Source organism: Pogona vitticeps, chromosome 3 (genome assembly GCF_051106095.1).
Source record: "Pogona vitticeps strain Pit_001003342236 chromosome 3, PviZW2.1, whole genome shotgun sequence".
Classification (NCBI taxonomy): domain Eukaryota; kingdom Metazoa; phylum Chordata; class Lepidosauria; order Squamata; family Agamidae; genus Pogona; species Pogona vitticeps.
Window position 1 is genome coordinate 137,842,641 of NC_135785.1, and position 16,543 is coordinate 137,859,183.

The 16,543-nt window shown below is 38.2% G+C and overlaps 1 protein-coding gene and 2 long non-coding RNA genes across 18 annotated transcripts in view; 1 reads left to right on the plus strand and 2 right to left on the minus strand.

Moving 5' to 3' along the window:
- Nucleotides 1-16,543, minus strand: part of PCDH9 (protocadherin 9) — a 1,094,858-nt gene that overhangs the window by 1,018,789 nt on the left and 59,526 nt on the right. The window lies entirely within an intron of this gene.
- Nucleotides 1-16,543, plus strand: part of LOC144588282 (uncharacterized) — a 139,030-nt gene that overhangs the window by 74,613 nt on the left and 47,874 nt on the right. The window contains exon 2 of the long non-coding RNA XR_013543777.1: nt 1-16,543. This exon is cut by the window's right edge and continues 47,874 nt beyond it. This is a non-coding gene — a long non-coding RNA (uncharacterized LOC144588282).
- Nucleotides 14,652-16,543, minus strand: part of LOC144588281 (uncharacterized) — a 35,194-nt gene continuing 33,302 nt past the window's right edge. Inside the window, exon 2 of the long non-coding RNA XR_013543776.1 lies at nt 14,652-16,543. This exon is cut by the window's right edge and continues 1,353 nt beyond it. This is a non-coding gene — a long non-coding RNA (uncharacterized LOC144588281).

Consider the following 16,543-nt stretch of genomic DNA (forward strand, 5'->3'; position numbering starts at 1 on the left):
GTGCGTCTTATGGAGCGAAAAATACTTTTTTGGACTATACCTTCCAGTATACTGGAGCTATCTGGGCCACCAATTGTAAATTTTCTAAGCTCTACTCTCTCCCTTTCCTGGGCTTTCCTTTTGTCTCCTGACCACATGGCCTGGGGGTGGGGCCTAGGGGTGGGACTTCCTGCTGTAAAAGAGCATGTCCCAGGACCCTGGACTCTTTTCCCTAGGAAGCTGGGCTGAGGGCGAAGGCCAGGTCTGTTTGCATGGATGCCTTGCTGAGTTTTTTTTTTTCCTGGGCTTTCCTTTTGTCTCCTGACCACATGGCCTGGGGGTGGGGCCTAGGGGTGGGACTTCCTGCTGTAAAAAAATTCTCAAATTTTGTATCTGGCCTTAATATGGTAAATAGAAAAGCCAATTAGATTTGCATAAGCCGGGGAGTTAGGAAAGTTTTAAGGATCAGATCATACTTTTGCAGTATTAAAGAGCAGGCCGGGTAGGTGGGGCTCGTCAGCCATGGAAGGCAGCCCATCTAGGAGAAGGAAAACTCCGATTTCAAACCTCCACTGCCTTGTGGCTATATCCACCAATGGAAAAGGCTTCAGGAGTTAACCTCGAGGCAAAATCCGGAGCTGGAGTCCCGAAGGCAGCTCGTGTCGTTCTGCTAACTCCTGCGACGTTGCTGGAACCAGTTGTATTGGCTCTTGCCTTTCCATTGGACCATTTCAGAAATGTGGAGAGGGGGGGATCTGCTGCTTGGGTAACAGCCTATCCTCCATATTACCTTACCCGGGCTTCATGCTCTGGAGAGGACACTCCTCAGTTCAGAGCATGTTACCATAGTCTCTCGAGACTGAAGGATGCCTATGATGATGACTCTCTCCAATCTCTGTGAGCTAAGCCTAGGACTCATTTAAACACTTAAAATATATTCCTTCTCTCATTCTGTGTTCCTGCTTTCTTCTTCTTCTTCATCATCATCAACAGCAACATCATCATCATCTTAACTTCAAAGGGGTGAATCAGGGATGCTGTTCCACAAAAGTTAGTGGATGGTTCCGAACCTCTTCTGGTTATATTTTGGATCTTATCAGAGCTGAGACAGGACCATAATCCAATAGCTTCTTTTAATAAACTGTTAACAAAAAAACTTTGAAAATTTACTTTTTAAAAAAGCTTGGAGCTGGACTAATATTCACTCAGGGTTCACACAGATACTACACAATTAACTTCAATGTGGCCTGGTTTATGCTAAAAAAAAAAGAATAACGACTCAAGGTATAACATACCCACTGGTTTTACACAATAAGATAAATTCATGCATTTCATAACTATTATATCTGGCTGATAGATCACAAATGCAGAGTTTATATGAGTCATACGGGCTACCAAGTCAATTCATTTAAATGAAGATTCATGCCAATTAATTTCAACATGCTTTTTTGGGGGGGAGTAATTGTGCAAATTTTTTCTATTGTTTTCAAATAACTGATTTCTTTGATGTTAGTGGATTTAGATTTTTTAAGTGTTCCTCAAAAGTATCCTCCGTGGATGTATTTAATTTTGTGCTTCAGTAACAATTTCAAAATACTAAGGGGTAAAAATAACACACAAATAAGATGCAAAGCATTAAAAATCACTCTTAAGATCTCAGTTTTAGGATGTCAAAATAAGAAAGCAGGAAGAATCATTCGGCCTACAAAAGGTGCCTGCTGGATGGTAAAACAGGGCTGTTTACTCCATCTACTCATATTTCCAAACAAGCAGTACTGACAATGAAAAAAGATAAAATAAGTAAGCCAGTAGAATTTTGGTGACCTGAAAATATATCTGGGAGGAGAGTTCTAGATGCTCCTGTTGCTCAGCAACAACAAATCTGGTTTACAAAAGAACATGGAAGAAGGACTGTGAATAGAAACCTATTCTGTGCACACACAAAAAACAGCTCTGACTCAAGCTTTGATAATGCTGAAGTGGAAATCAAGGATACAGGAGAGGTGTGAAGATGATGTCAGAGTGGAAAACATACTGTAATTTGTGTTCATTAAGCCATTCTCGTCCCCATATTCATTTTTACCATGGCATGTTAGAGTGCTAATTTTCATGCCCTGGGATTTGGACCAAGTCATAGGGTACTTTCTGAGCTCACAAAGGTATGTGCAGTTCTTGCACTGTGGAGTATTTTTGTCACCTCCAATGGGAGAAATATTACTCTCCTTTTGTTGCATCATGGTTCACCAAAAAATGGCCCTGGAAATTTTATTCCAGTATGTTATGCTTGCCAGAAAAAAAAAAAACCCACACACAAAAATGCTAAATCAGGAGGGACACTCCCCTCTCCTATCCTCATTATTTTCTGTGTGTGTGTGGGGGTGAAACTATGCATGGGAAATGGTAAAAGTTGAGGAAACAGTTTATGATTATACAGGCATCAACACTCTAGAAGGACTACATTATAGGTCTAGTATACGGTGGATCATGCAATAAAACATGATTTGTGCAAAAGGGTGAAGTACAACCCACAAAAAAAATCTTAATTTATGCCCATTCATGTAGTGCAAAGTTCATTCAGGCGCCAACACAACTGAGGGTCAATTACAATGTGACTCATTCATACCCTGTTTGGTTTTCTTCTCCCTTTTCTTCCCTATCATGGCAACAGAGTTCTATATTTCTCCCATTGGCAAACAATAATAGATATGGTAATGGCCATCCTATTGCCATAATTCTGGCACTCCCATCTCTTCCCTTCCCTTCCCTTATTATTTATTTATTTATTTATTTATTTATTTATTTATTTATTTATTTATTTATTTATTTATTTATTTATTTGCTTGCTTGCTTACTTACTTACTTACTTACTTACTTACTTACTTACTTACTTACTTACTTACTTACATCTCGCCTATCTGGTCAATATGACCACTCTAGGCGGCTTACAAAGTCATAATACAATAATGGAATAATAGCAGTAATAAAAAAGAATTATCCCTTCTCATGTATCCACATGAAGTATTTAATGGAACTGAAATATTTCCCTGCTTCCCGAAGAAGCCTGGGATTCAGGCTTGAATATGAACATTTTTAGGGCTCTCTAACAAGGAATTCTTAGTAGATGAGCCATACTTTGGTAGTGAGGGTGTGGCAAGCAAACTGAGGTAAAACTGGTATAGGTTCATACTATAGAGTCTTCCATCCCTATCCAGACCCATCCACATGTGTCCCATCCCATATACTTCAGTCATTTCAAGATAACTATCGTATTTTTCCATATATAAGACTATACTTTTGTCTAAAATCTTTAGACTAAAAATTGAGGGTTGTCTTATACATGGAAGTAAGCTGAGGAGAAAAACAAGAGGAGGGGAAAGCAGGGATCAAAGTGGTCCTGCAGGGCTTTGATCCCTGCTTTCCCCTCCACTTGCTAACTCTTAGCAAAAGGAAAGCAGGGATCAAAGTGCTGCAGGATCACTTTGATCCCTGATTTCCCCTCTGCTTGCTAAGTTTCATGGGGCTTAGCAAAAGGAGGGAGAAGGATCAAAGCAATCCCGGAGCTGTATAAGGGGGAATGAGATCAAAATAATTCTGCAGTCATGGAATTGTGTTGATCCCTTTCCCCCTCCTTTTGCTAAGCCGTGTGGGGCTTAGCACAAAGGGAGAAAGCAGGGATCAAAGCCATCCTGCAGCACTTTGATCCTTTGTACCCTATATTTGCTAAGCCCCACTTAGATTTCTTAATTTTGGGTTAGAAAAGGGGGCGTCTTATACATGGGGGTGTCTTATACAGGGGGCATCTTATACACAGAAAATACGGTATCTACTTCCCATTATTTCTTGTGTCAATTTAGAAACAATTCCCTGGTAAGAACATAGATTTGATTTGTTGTCCAACTTGCAACCATCTCAATAGACTGAAAGGAACTGCTTTCACTTCAAAAACTTTGTGGGGGATGAGAAATTTGATCCAAAGTTTCCTCAGTTCACCTCTCTTAAGAAGTATTTGATCGATTGGATTATGTTGCTTTGTATACTTTTGCTTAATTCATAAAATATTCAGGTTGCAATATTTCATTTTCTCAAAATTCACATTATGTGCCAGGATTTGAGGTCCAGGAAAACAAAGGACAAGGAAATCAAGCAGAATTCTGGGAAGCTGTGAGGAATGGGGAATTTTGAACAACCCCAAGCTATAGACAACTAAAAGCTTTGGGACCTCAGCTATTTGCACTTTGTACATAAAAATCATTTGCATGAAAGGAAAAGTATGTTTCTCTGAAAGCTGAACTTTCTCTGTGCTCAGACATAGAATGAGTGAGTTTGACGAGTCGGTTAGTTTCACTTACAGTAGTGAGTGGAACTAAAACTAATCAAATTTCAGACACAAAATCTCTAGGATCGAAACAAAATAGACAAGATTCAAGTAGGCTTTTGTGTTTAAGAAATGAGACTTCAAAGAAATACTGTGTTTATTTCCTTAAGGCCCACTGCAAAACAAAACAAACTATTTTACAAATCGTATGAAGTAAGACAGGTTCCTCTTGTAAACTTCCAGGTTTTCAATAGTCAAGGAATTATCACATCTAATGGTGGATTATCTGTAACTCTGTGCCCCCCAGAAAGAAAGAAAAATAAAAACTCTCATATCGAAATGGATTAGGATTTTACTTTACAGTATATAAAATCTGCAAATCTGAGACACATAAGCATCCAGTCAGATCCAGCAAACTTTCAAACATCAGCTTCATAATTGGACTCCATGCCCTTATAGGCCCCATCCACCTCCATTATTCTATGATTCTATGATAATTGTATATACACATCCCTTCCGGTAAGAATGGATGTAGTTTAAAAATAACAAAATTCGATGTGCTTTTTACTTTAAAGACGCCTGTTTGATTTGAAATGTTACAGCGAATTTCATTGTTTAAGAGCAGGGCTTTTTCAAAGGCAGGCTCTTTTCAAAATTATAGTTTGAGACTTCTTGTTTCCATGGAAATGACCTTTCACAATTCTATGGAAATGGGACTAGTTTTATATATTTCTCTTCTTCCGGACTTTATTATACCAGTAAAGCTATAATTCAGAATATTTTCCTTATGGCACAGCTGCCCGCTCACCTAAGAGAAGCAACTCTGGGGCTTCCTGAGAATGTAACATTTCTGTTCATCCTTTTGAACATTGGAAGAGTGCCAGGAGATCACACAGCACCTGCTCAAAGGAGAGGGAACATAATTTTTTTCCTGTATTGATAGGGTCCTAAGGGAGTATTTGGATCTGGTTTTTTTAAAAGTCTTTTTCAATTCATTCTCCAGCACCTTTATACGTTTGAGAACTGTAGAACCACTTTTAGAAGTGTAGAGGGTAGCTCAGTACATATTGCCATGGGAGTGTAGTTCAAAATAACAACTAGAAGACACTGCTCCTATCAGGCTTTTTTTCCTGTTACTTTCACTCTTTTTCTCTCTGCTTCACTGAAATTTGTCAGTCAGACTTCTTGAGATTCTTGCCTGTCATATTACAGAAGGAAAGTTCACAGTGGACTTGTCTTCCCATACAAACTGTTAGTCACCACCCTGTCCAATTCACAGCCTTTAGAATCATCTGGCATTATACTCTTGTGTGTACCAGCCACAACAGTCACAGTAGTCTGGAGAAATCTCTCACGGTAAATTCCAACACTGAAATTATTTGGTGTGTCCCAGTGGGACCAAATGGTATTCACAGTTAGGGTTGAGCCTCAACAACTTACCCTTTTTCAGTTTGATTTATAGCATTCTCTCCTCTACCCCTATCACTGTCATCTCTCTGAAGTAATTTTGGGGAAGAAGTTTAAAAATACAGACAGAGAAATATCTAGAATATACCCAACTGACAACCATCTCAAACTACTTCACTAAATTCAAGGCTCTCATTTCAACCTGTGAACATGGACCCCAGTGTCATAACACTGACCTGTGGTATATGTGGGTATAATGTCAATTTTATTTTAAACACATCCACACCCATCCACATACAGTCAACCCTCAACTTACAAACTTAATCCATTCCGGAAGGAAGTGTAAGTCAAAAAGTTCTTAGGTCTTCTACTTGTATCCAAACCTTCATAGGCACACCTTCGTACAAATTCTGGCTACCTCTGAACATACATTTCTTCCAGTAACATTTCAGAAGTGATTGTGTGAGATTACCAAATGATGTTGCCCCAGGCCTTCCATTACACTGCAGATTAATGTTCTTGCCATATCTCTCAAAGCACTTCACAATCCTTTACTACAATTGTCTTGCATATTGCCATTTACCAGACTGCAATCAATCTCGGATTCCAGAACATTGTTTTATGAATTATAAAAATACTTCGTTCTTAGAAGCAGACTTTGTTGTGGCGTCACAGTCCTATACTTCCACCCCACCACCCAGTTAATTTTGATGTGATGATAGCTATATCATTATGGAAGGAAGCAGAGTGCAGAGAGAGAGGTTGTATAAGAACGATAATTACAGAAAATATAAACAATTTCTCTCTTGTGGCAGTTCTGCGGAGCCCATGTCAGTGCGAGTTACAGATTAGCAAAATAAGGAAAGTAGCAGATGGTAGATGAAATAATATTACCAGTAAAACATTGAATCCACAAAGAAACATGTAGAGTTAACACACTGACCCATTCTTTATTCATCATCAGGCTATACGTCTTCCTCCAAATATAAGACATTGCATTACCAAAAAAGAAAAAAGAGAAAAAAGATGACTATCAGGAGGAAAGTGGATATGGAAATGGTTTCTCTGACCACCTGTGGTCAGACCAACATCTCCTAAACTTGACCACTTTGCATGCAAAATATTTTAAAAGAAACTGGTCCAAAACAACCTCATTCAATTTCTTGTAAAATCAACCAGACAGCGTTTTGTTTTCCAAACAGGAGGCTAATTATGGGAGGGTGAGCTGGTAGACCCTGAAACATTGGCATTAAGGTTTCAAGGATATGTGCAGTATCTGAGTTTGCCCACAAGGAATAAACTTAGGAGGGGATGGTGAGCTAAACCAGTGGTTCTTAACCTTTTTGAAAGAAACGCCCCCTTGAGCCGTTGAGGAAGTTATCATCGCCCCCCTCCCCGCGGTGATGATATCTTTCTTATTTATTTATTTATTTATTTATTTATTTATTTATTTATTTATTTATTTATTTATTGCACTTAAATCCAATGACCCCTGAAAACAAAATTCAATTCCAAGAAAATGAAAGGCCCCAAAAAGTACTGTAACATTTAATGATTTAGTTGCAAATGAATTTTAAGACGCAAAAAGAAATATAAAAAGGGCATAAAAACAAACCACAATACAGGAACTAAAAATTTCAAGACAAAAATTCTGAAACTAAATTAAGATTGGAGGAAAATATATATTCATGCACACTGTAAAAAGGCTGCAGCCATCTTAACAGGTTTGGCTTGCTCCAGCGCCCCCCTACCGCCCCCCTTCTGCTCCAGCGCCCCCACGCCGCCCCTTTTCGTTCTACCGCCCCCCTGAAAAATGAAATCGCCCCCTGGGGGGCATTATCGCCCAGGTTAAGAACCACTGAGCTAAACCACTGGTTCCCAACCTTGGGTAACCCAACCACTAAGCTAAACTATAGGAGGTGCCCGCTTCACAAGCAGAAAATGATACATTATCCCTTCAGAGTTTAATTCCCTCAGAGCTGCTGTGCCTTTAGAATACCACTTGCAGATGAAGGGTGTATACAGGTATTTAAATCCAGTGACCAATGACCAAACAAAGCATGCTAATTTGCAACTTGGGGAGCTGATAAAATCTTTTGTTAAGATAAATATCGTTTAAGGGAGCTCTATTACTAACTGTGTTGTTTATGTGCTTTCTGCAGTGTATAGTCTCTCTCTGAGATAATGTATGTGACATATTTTATCATTAAAAATACCATGAGTATCACATGTTTCCATGATTGCAATGTTTTGCAGAGGTGCTAGAGAGGAGAGCTTCTCACAATGATGTGTATTTAACATATTCATGCTGAAGGATTCTGTTTCTAACATTAAGAAATAAAATGAATAATTAAAATAATGGAAAGATTCTAAAAACAAAGGATAATATGTTATGTCTGAAATTCTACACTTGTCATAATCTTTCTCAATATACCATCTAAACAGCTTTGTAAAAGTAATCCCATACTTACTTATGTTACAAGCTGGCAGAGCCATTTGGGGGGAAAAAGTTATTCTCAATTTTTAATTATTACATTTCTGGGTACAGTCAGAGCAGCACCGAGCAGTTTCCATTTAGCATTTCTCATGCAACTGCATCTTAAACCAGCCGCTCTTTTGGAAAGGCAGTGAATAAAGACCTACTGTAAAAGCAAAGGGGGGAAAGGAAGGTGGAGACATAATGGAAAAGGCTGTTTTTAATGAAGCACTGAAAATATTGTTATGTAAAGGTTCTTAATTTAAATGGCTTATTAACTGAAATATTTTGCCAAATAACTATATTATGGTAGAATTGCAGGTTCTCATAGACATTGACTAGTACTTCAAATAGTTGTTTTTTGTTTATTTTTTTACTCAAAGGTATTAAAGCTTGCTCTTAACATGTATCCGGTTTGCATTGTCATTAATGAACTGCTAACTAATCTTAAATAGAATTACTGTAATGTGAGATCTTAGTTTTCATTTGGAACTATGAATGCATGCTCATTCATTCTTTATGGAAACACACCAGGTAATTTTTTAGAAGAACTAGAACAATTGTACATATTTATACAAAGCTTATGTAGTATCCTACTTCAGCGGGAACTTGCTACATTTTATATTAAATTAAGTCACAAAATATAGGTCCATCATTGAGTATTTCCATGTTTGCCAAACAGACGTTCCATATACTGGGACACTATGGTGGAATCAATTTGATGCAGTTATTGTTATAATTATATACAGTATCTGTACCATCACTTTGTCTAAAATATATGCATTGATTGACTCATTGTGTGGTTTCCATACAAATGAAAATATAAACCATGTTTCAGCATGCTTTTGATGAATTTTTTTACAATGGGGTGGTCAGCTAAATTTCATTTACAGACCAAGGGTGGAATGTTACTGCCAAGGGTGGAATGTTACTGCCATGTTCCATTTGTTTAACAGTCTATTTCACAAGGAAGGCAACATACATATTTTGTAAACCTGAGCCCTCTTGAAAAAGTAGAGTGATCTTTGATTGTAATGGCGAGCCAGAGATCATGGAACATCATGGTTGAAACACTACTCTCTGCATGTGGTAGAAAATAATTCCGGCCCAAATCACAGAGACGACCAGCTGACTGCTGATGTTATAGACTAAAGGCATCAAGCTAGCAGTATTTGAAACTGAACACTGGTTTAGATTCTTTTATTTGCATTGGCCAGTGACCCTATTGTCTTTCACAGGTCACAAGGACTTATGTAAATATGTAGGTGCATACACACATGCGCACACACACAACTATTCCCAGGGATCTCAACCCAGATTTCTATATGAACTATTCATTCTGAGAATAATTTTCTTTATTCTATAATGCACACAGTTGTGACTCTCTGCTCCTCACTCAGTAGGACATAATCCCATCTTTTGATATTATAACTTGAAGTTTTTTGAATGTATACAGAATCATAGAAAACTAAGAGTACACAAAACGTTTCCTGGAACCTATGCCAATCAACACAATAATAGCTCTGGAACTCTATAATGTGAAATGACAGTCACCAGTGTCTACATTCTGTTTTCCCCTCAAGTCTGCTTCTTGTCGCTTGTAATGAAAAAAAAAACCCCTATTAAATGCAAAGTGAACAAGTGAGAATGAGGAACTTGTTCATTCTGTAAGTACTCTCCACACATCCAATTCTAGCAGAAGCTTTTATCAAGGATAAAAATCTTTGAGTCCCACAATTATGAGGCATCTTCTGTCAAGAAAACAGTTGCCGGCAAGTTCAGTTGAGTTGTAAACCATTCTATCACACAAGTTGCTGTTGATTCTCAAGGGCAAAAGTATTTTTCTCTCTGAAAACCTAATACAAACAGTGCATTTAAACAGAACTGCTCAACTATTTAGTAGGTACATTGTTGACATCTCATTTGATGGGTGGGCAACTGTCTCCAGTAATAGCATAATGAGCATCATTCAAAGACTGCAAGTTAACAAAACTGTGGCTGTTTAAAACAATTTGATTTAGAATCCAGCATATCTATACAATATAAAAGATGGGGGAGGGCTTATAAGACTAGGCTAATCCTCCATTGTTGAGAAGTCGATGTGTATGCTACCAACTTACACAGAAATCTCCCATCTTGAGTGGGTCAGTTATATGCTTCACAGTCTCCTCTCATGTGCACCAAACAGAAGGAAAGTGAGGGGCATAGTTAGCTGGGAGCATAATTATCTCCCAAAATCCCACAACCCTGTCAAAGTTACAGGCCAAAGAATTCTTTTGCCCACCATTTCCACAAGCACACACAAAAAAGCCCTTCCACAATCTTTAAATTGATAAGAAAAAAAATTACATACTTGGAGAGATAACAGCCCCTTGCAGCCTCTTTTTTATTTCAAATAAATGACTACATTCTTGTCTCTAATAGCCCTTTCGTAATAAGTGCTTTTCAAGGGAGAAAAATGCCTATAATTTCTTAACAATCTCCTGGAAGATCTTAAAAAGCAGATGGAGTTGGGTGCCATCAGCAAACTGGTGGTACCAGACCACAAAATTCGGGACAGCTTCTTTCAGATTTTTCATGTTTATGTGAAATAGTATGGGGAATCATGGAACTCTTAAGACACTTCACAGGCTAAATGGTCAAGGGATTGACCAGGAGTCCCCCAGCACCACTACATTCACAAAGTGACACAACACAAGGGTAAACCCCAGAAGCTGACTCTTTTTTTCATCAGTTTACCACTCCTCACCCAAACATAAAGCAATTGTCAGGGCTGTTTTTCAACAGGTCTGAATGACACTGAGCACAAGAGGGTATTTTGTAGACCATCCTGACTGCTGCCATTGGTGTTGTGAACATTCAGGCTGCCCTTTGCTTTGTAAAATTGGCATCCTTTTTCCAGCTGGCAACATGGGCACAATTTTGTGCAACAATATTGGACCATTTCCTGTTTTTTTGCATCATGAGTACAGAAGCACAATACCCCACATTCATAAACTGGAGGGGTGTTTTTTGTTGTTTGTTTGTTTGTTTGTTTGGAAGAATTGAATATGGTAGTTATAGGTCATGTATTATTGTTAGATATTCTGAGTCAACCAACTGCATGTGTATTCCATTTGTCTGTAGAAATACAATTATCCCTAATTTCTGACCACTTAAATAAGTGATAATTTTTAGTGTTCTCCATATGTAGAGGTTAACTTTATGAGGAAGGCAGCTTCTTTTCACAGAGTTGCTCCCTGCCATCCATTGAGAAGAGCATGACAACACAGATGTGTATGGTCTTCATGTGTTTTCTAGCCATGGTGTCATAACACTTGAGAAGAGCTAGAACCCAATGGAAATATTTTCCCCTCTTCTTTCTAAGTAAATGATTGTGAAGTACAAAAGGAGTGCATGATCAGAGATTTTAGCATTTGCTTGCTGATGCACTGCTAATCACCCAGAGAACTGCATCCAAAGTCTGCCACCTCTGCCAGAAGTATTGGTTAAGCCTCAATTTTAATTTTAGGCCACAAGACCTGACATGACATCCCCATAGATCTTCAGGATAGGTCTTAGAACTCTAGTGGGCAGAAAGCATCTTCCTTGGAGTTTGTCCTCTTACTTTCAATGAAGTTCACCTGATCTGGATGCTGCCTTGCACATTTGAAGAGTGTGTGTGGTCCTGCCAGGCCAACACCATCCCAGAGATGTAATGTTTGTGTATTTATTTATTTCTTTGTTGTTGCAACTGGGAAAGGTGTTTTATAAAGTCTCCAAGATGACGTCCAACACTTATCTGTACCGGTAAGGTTAGCTGTACCTTGCTTGTTGCATATTTCTGCTCTGTTCTACTGTTTTGCACATTTCCCTTTATACTGCAGATAAGTGATGTGGGAGACATCACTGTTGCACATATTTCCAAGTTTCTGTTTCAAGCTCTCATCACATGTGTAAAAATCCTTCTAGGCAGCCCAGTATTATATGTGTCCTTGCTTCTTGTCTTGCTTTGGCAAGGGACACTCCCAAATAATTTGCTTGTTTTTACAGCCTACCTCTCCTAAAGCTCGGGAAGGGGAAACATTAAGAAAGGCAAACCAGTCGCAGTAAAACTGACTAAAACAGACCTGCACCTTTGTGACCCTTTAATCCACCCTGAGGCCAGGGGCCAATATAATTATTCTGTTGCTGGAACTGCTTGTATTAGCAGAACTCAGAGGGAGGCAACATTGGCTCTTGGAAGCCCTCCAGAAGAGGTTTCCACTTGCTGTGAAGGGCTGTATGGGGAAGAAATTCTTTCCATGCTAACTTGGGGAGCAAGATTCATCTCAATGGCTGGCAAGTTGGGCCTGCATTTTTATATGCTTGAAATTTAAAAGTACAACAAACATGTGTTTTTGGAATTTATGAAGAAGATTCATTATAGCCCAATATATATGAGCTCTCTCTTGATACAGTCAATTCAAATTTGGGCGGGGGAAGAATCCTGACTGGCAATCATGTATTTACTGAGTGTTGGAGCAGATTCACATGAACTCTTTTTTAAAATAAGCATCACTCTCCATAAAACTCATCTTCATTTCTTTACAGCCCTTTAACACAGGAGGAATGCTGAAACTGTAGTTTTACTGCTGCTTTACACTAATGCTCATAATTAATCTAAATATAAAGTAGGTCAAATACCTGTAAATTCCTATCAAGCAGGAAATGTTACCTTATGTGTGCACAGAAATATAAAGAAGCAGACGAGTTGTATCGTTCACTTCACCACTTGACTTGATGTGCCAGATGAGAGTCCTGCAATTCCAAGTGGTTACATTCTCACTGTCTGGGATTACCCACATGGAGGGTAGTGGTCCACTGCCACCTAAAGTCACAGTTGTGCCACTTCAAAGTTGCCCCCATTCAACTAATACACTTGACAAAGCATTGAGCTATGTAACATATGATAAGCCATGGTGTACTAGCCATACATGCGACTTGTTCAGGAAGGCTGTGCAGCAACCAAAGCCCTATTCAAACTATGAAACAGTAGACAGAGAGCTTTCAAGCCCATGGCAAGTTGGATAATCATACATGGCTAGTAGGATAAGTTTGGCTTAGTGGACCTATGGAAGGGAACAGTGAAGTCCTGCTCAACTTTAATAGGGCTAGATGCCTAACACGGGGGTAACTACCAATTAGTGATGAATCTCAGCAAAACCTAGAGTGGTAGCACCAGCCTCTATTGTAGCCAGCATTGTTACATAAGTTATAAATAAACCGTATTTAAGAATAGTCAGTGATCATAAAGAAGTGCTTGCTCTCTTCCCCCGCCCCTTCAGGTTACCTGGAGTGGTGATAATGTGTAGACCATGGGCAGAAGAGAAGGAAGCAAAAATGGTACTATGATACCATCTTGTCAGTCTATTCATACCCAAATGGACACATGCAGGCTCTTATTCATGCAGACTTGTATGCAAAGAGTAGTGGTGGTGGAACATATGTAGACTCAGGTATTATCTCAAAACCAAACCACACTCTATGTAGAAAATATACCAGGTCCAGATCTAAGCTGGACATAGGTCATTAGGGCTCAACAAATATACTCAAAAATCCTCCCAGCTCTTGAGGAATAAGAGTAAGGCACGAGTCACTCCAAATTTATTTTAAGATACCATTGAACATCCAGCTTCCCAACACTGCAATGGATAGTAAATATAGTTCAATAGCCACCTTGGGCCACCTATGAGGAGAATGGCAGCATATAAATAAATTAAATAAAGAAAACTAGGGCCTGCAAATTTTACTTGCTTGGACAACAGAACCCAAAATCTTCCAGGTAGCATTGACCTATGTTGACTATCCATTGTATCTGAAGTATATTGACCTTTTGGGGCTTTTTAAACTACAGCTCCCACAACCCTCCAGGAAGCATAGCTGGCTGGAGGATTCTAGGAGTTGTAGTAAAAAAAAAAAGTCAAAAATTTCCACCTCTGGTTGAACTAGTATCATATATCTTCTCTCCCCACCCCCACCCCCAACATAACTAGGTGATTTTCAAATACCTGAAACCATTCACTAAATGTTGAGCAACCAAGGGTATGTGTGAACTTGTCTTTATAGATTTGCATTTCTCCAGATAACTTCCTTTATGACCCACTTATGCAATTCAAGATGATTTGTTCTGAAAATATCTTGGGCCTGAAGTCAACAACTAAAATATGCTAACTGAAGAATGTGAGCTAATAATGTGTACCTCAAATAATGTGGTTTGAACTATGACAGTTTGCCTTGATTTGAAACATGCTAACAAAGTCAGATGTTGTTTGGTTCCATGACTAAATTAAGCCAGCACTTGATGGAATACAGCCACTAATTATATGGCACACCGGACTTATATCATTTTGACATCCAAGTTATCTATGCATGCAGCTCAAGAAAGTGTGCTAAATCTCCCCAAAATGCCACTCAGTCAGCTTCAGTAAGAAAATTCAAGACAAAGCCTCAACATTATACAAAACAATTTCTGAAACTTTATTGTGAATTTTTCCAAAGTACATTTAGTAAATGAGTGTTGCTTTAAAATCATCAGTTAAAAAATAATGTTGAAAAAAGTCCACACAGTAGTCATATAAGCAATGATAAGTTCCATACAGAATTGTGAAGTCACAGTTATAAATATATACAGTTTTATGAATGCAATAAATCTGCAATTACATTGGATTATCTATCTATCTATCTATCTATCTATCTATCTATCTATCTATCTATCTATCTATCTATCTATCTATCTATCTATCTATCTATCTATCTATCTATCTATCTATCTATCTATCTATCTATCTATCTATCATTTGTAAATAAGTAGTAGGGTTTTGACTTAACAGGCATGAAAGTCATATGGATTTACATTTAAAGACTTTAACAAATTAAAGCAAAAAATGGAATGTAGTACATTTTGTAAATACAGCCATTTAAAAAACCTTAATGCATCCTTTTCTTTTTTGTGGGGAAGAGTCAATATTTAAATTATAGCATATAAAAATCAATTTTATAAAGGTCAGCCACTAGCTTTCACAAGCCTTGCAAGTAAATTCAAAAAGCTTACAAGTCCACTTACAGTTTTTTTTTTTAACTACTAGTCAATATACACTCACACAGTCAGCATAAAGGGGATGCAAGAAGCTGCTTTTGTAAAGCTTCTCTATGCTACTGCCTGGAAACAGTTCTTGTTCATGAAAGAAAAACAGGGTATGTAACAAAGTATTCGCTAGTCTGATGTTTGCATCCAGCACTGACGAAATGGAGGCATTACTTTCACACAATGGTTGACACCTCATAGCCAGCTACTTCAGATAAATGCACAGAGCCTTTCTTTTCTTTTCTTTTTAAAAATCTAAACAAGTTACATGATAAATACATAGCAACCAGAATGAAAGAATGACTGAATTTTGCTGTGTTCCCTTGATACATTAAAATTAAAATATATTCGTTAACCAGCACCGTGACCATGTACACAGCTTTTGTAAAACATCAGTATTGTACTGTTACATTGACAGAGTGCATTATCCCTTGAATTGATTGAATATGGTTTGAAAATTTTGATTCATGCAAAATTTTCAAACCGTATTATTACTAATCGATAGTCATTAATAATATGACAGAAATAACACAGTATTACCGTGCCTACTGATTATTGAGAAACAATAGCTGCTGTAATTGTATTGGAAATGTTCAAATGATGTGGCTCACAAAGAGGAGGGGGAGGAATAACATTGTGGTATTTAGAATGCAAGGCACAGGTAATTGCTAAGGCAGATGGAGGCTGCAAACCTATAGACAATGAGATGGAAAGAAGTTACCTTGAGTACAAATGATTTGTACTTCTAAGTAGACACATGTAAGTTTGCATTCTAGTTAAGCAGACAATGTATCTCCTGATGATCCAATTAGTGTCAGGTGCATACTTACGTAGTTTGTACCACTCTCAAATATCTGTCTTAATATCACAATGGAGTTGTACACACAGAAACAAGTTTTACAGTGTGCAGGCAGTGGTCGGTATACTTCTCCAATATTGATCAAATCAGTATTGCATCCCCCCCCCCATGGTCAACATTGCATGTGAGGAGACCCAGATCAAACCTGTTTCCATGGAGCACACACACATACACACACACACAATTTCTGAGGCTTTAAAGTACACTTCTAGGCAATACTCCTGTGATTCACCTATATCTCAGCCCCAGAGAATGCCCAGATGAATCCCTGTGGTGTCAGCATGGTGTTTGCCTACCAAACTAGAACAAGAAAGAGTGATGAATTGACAACATAATCCTCAAATCTGTGTTTGACTTCTCTATTGAATTCATAGATCAAGCAAGACATACCTACAGCTCAAC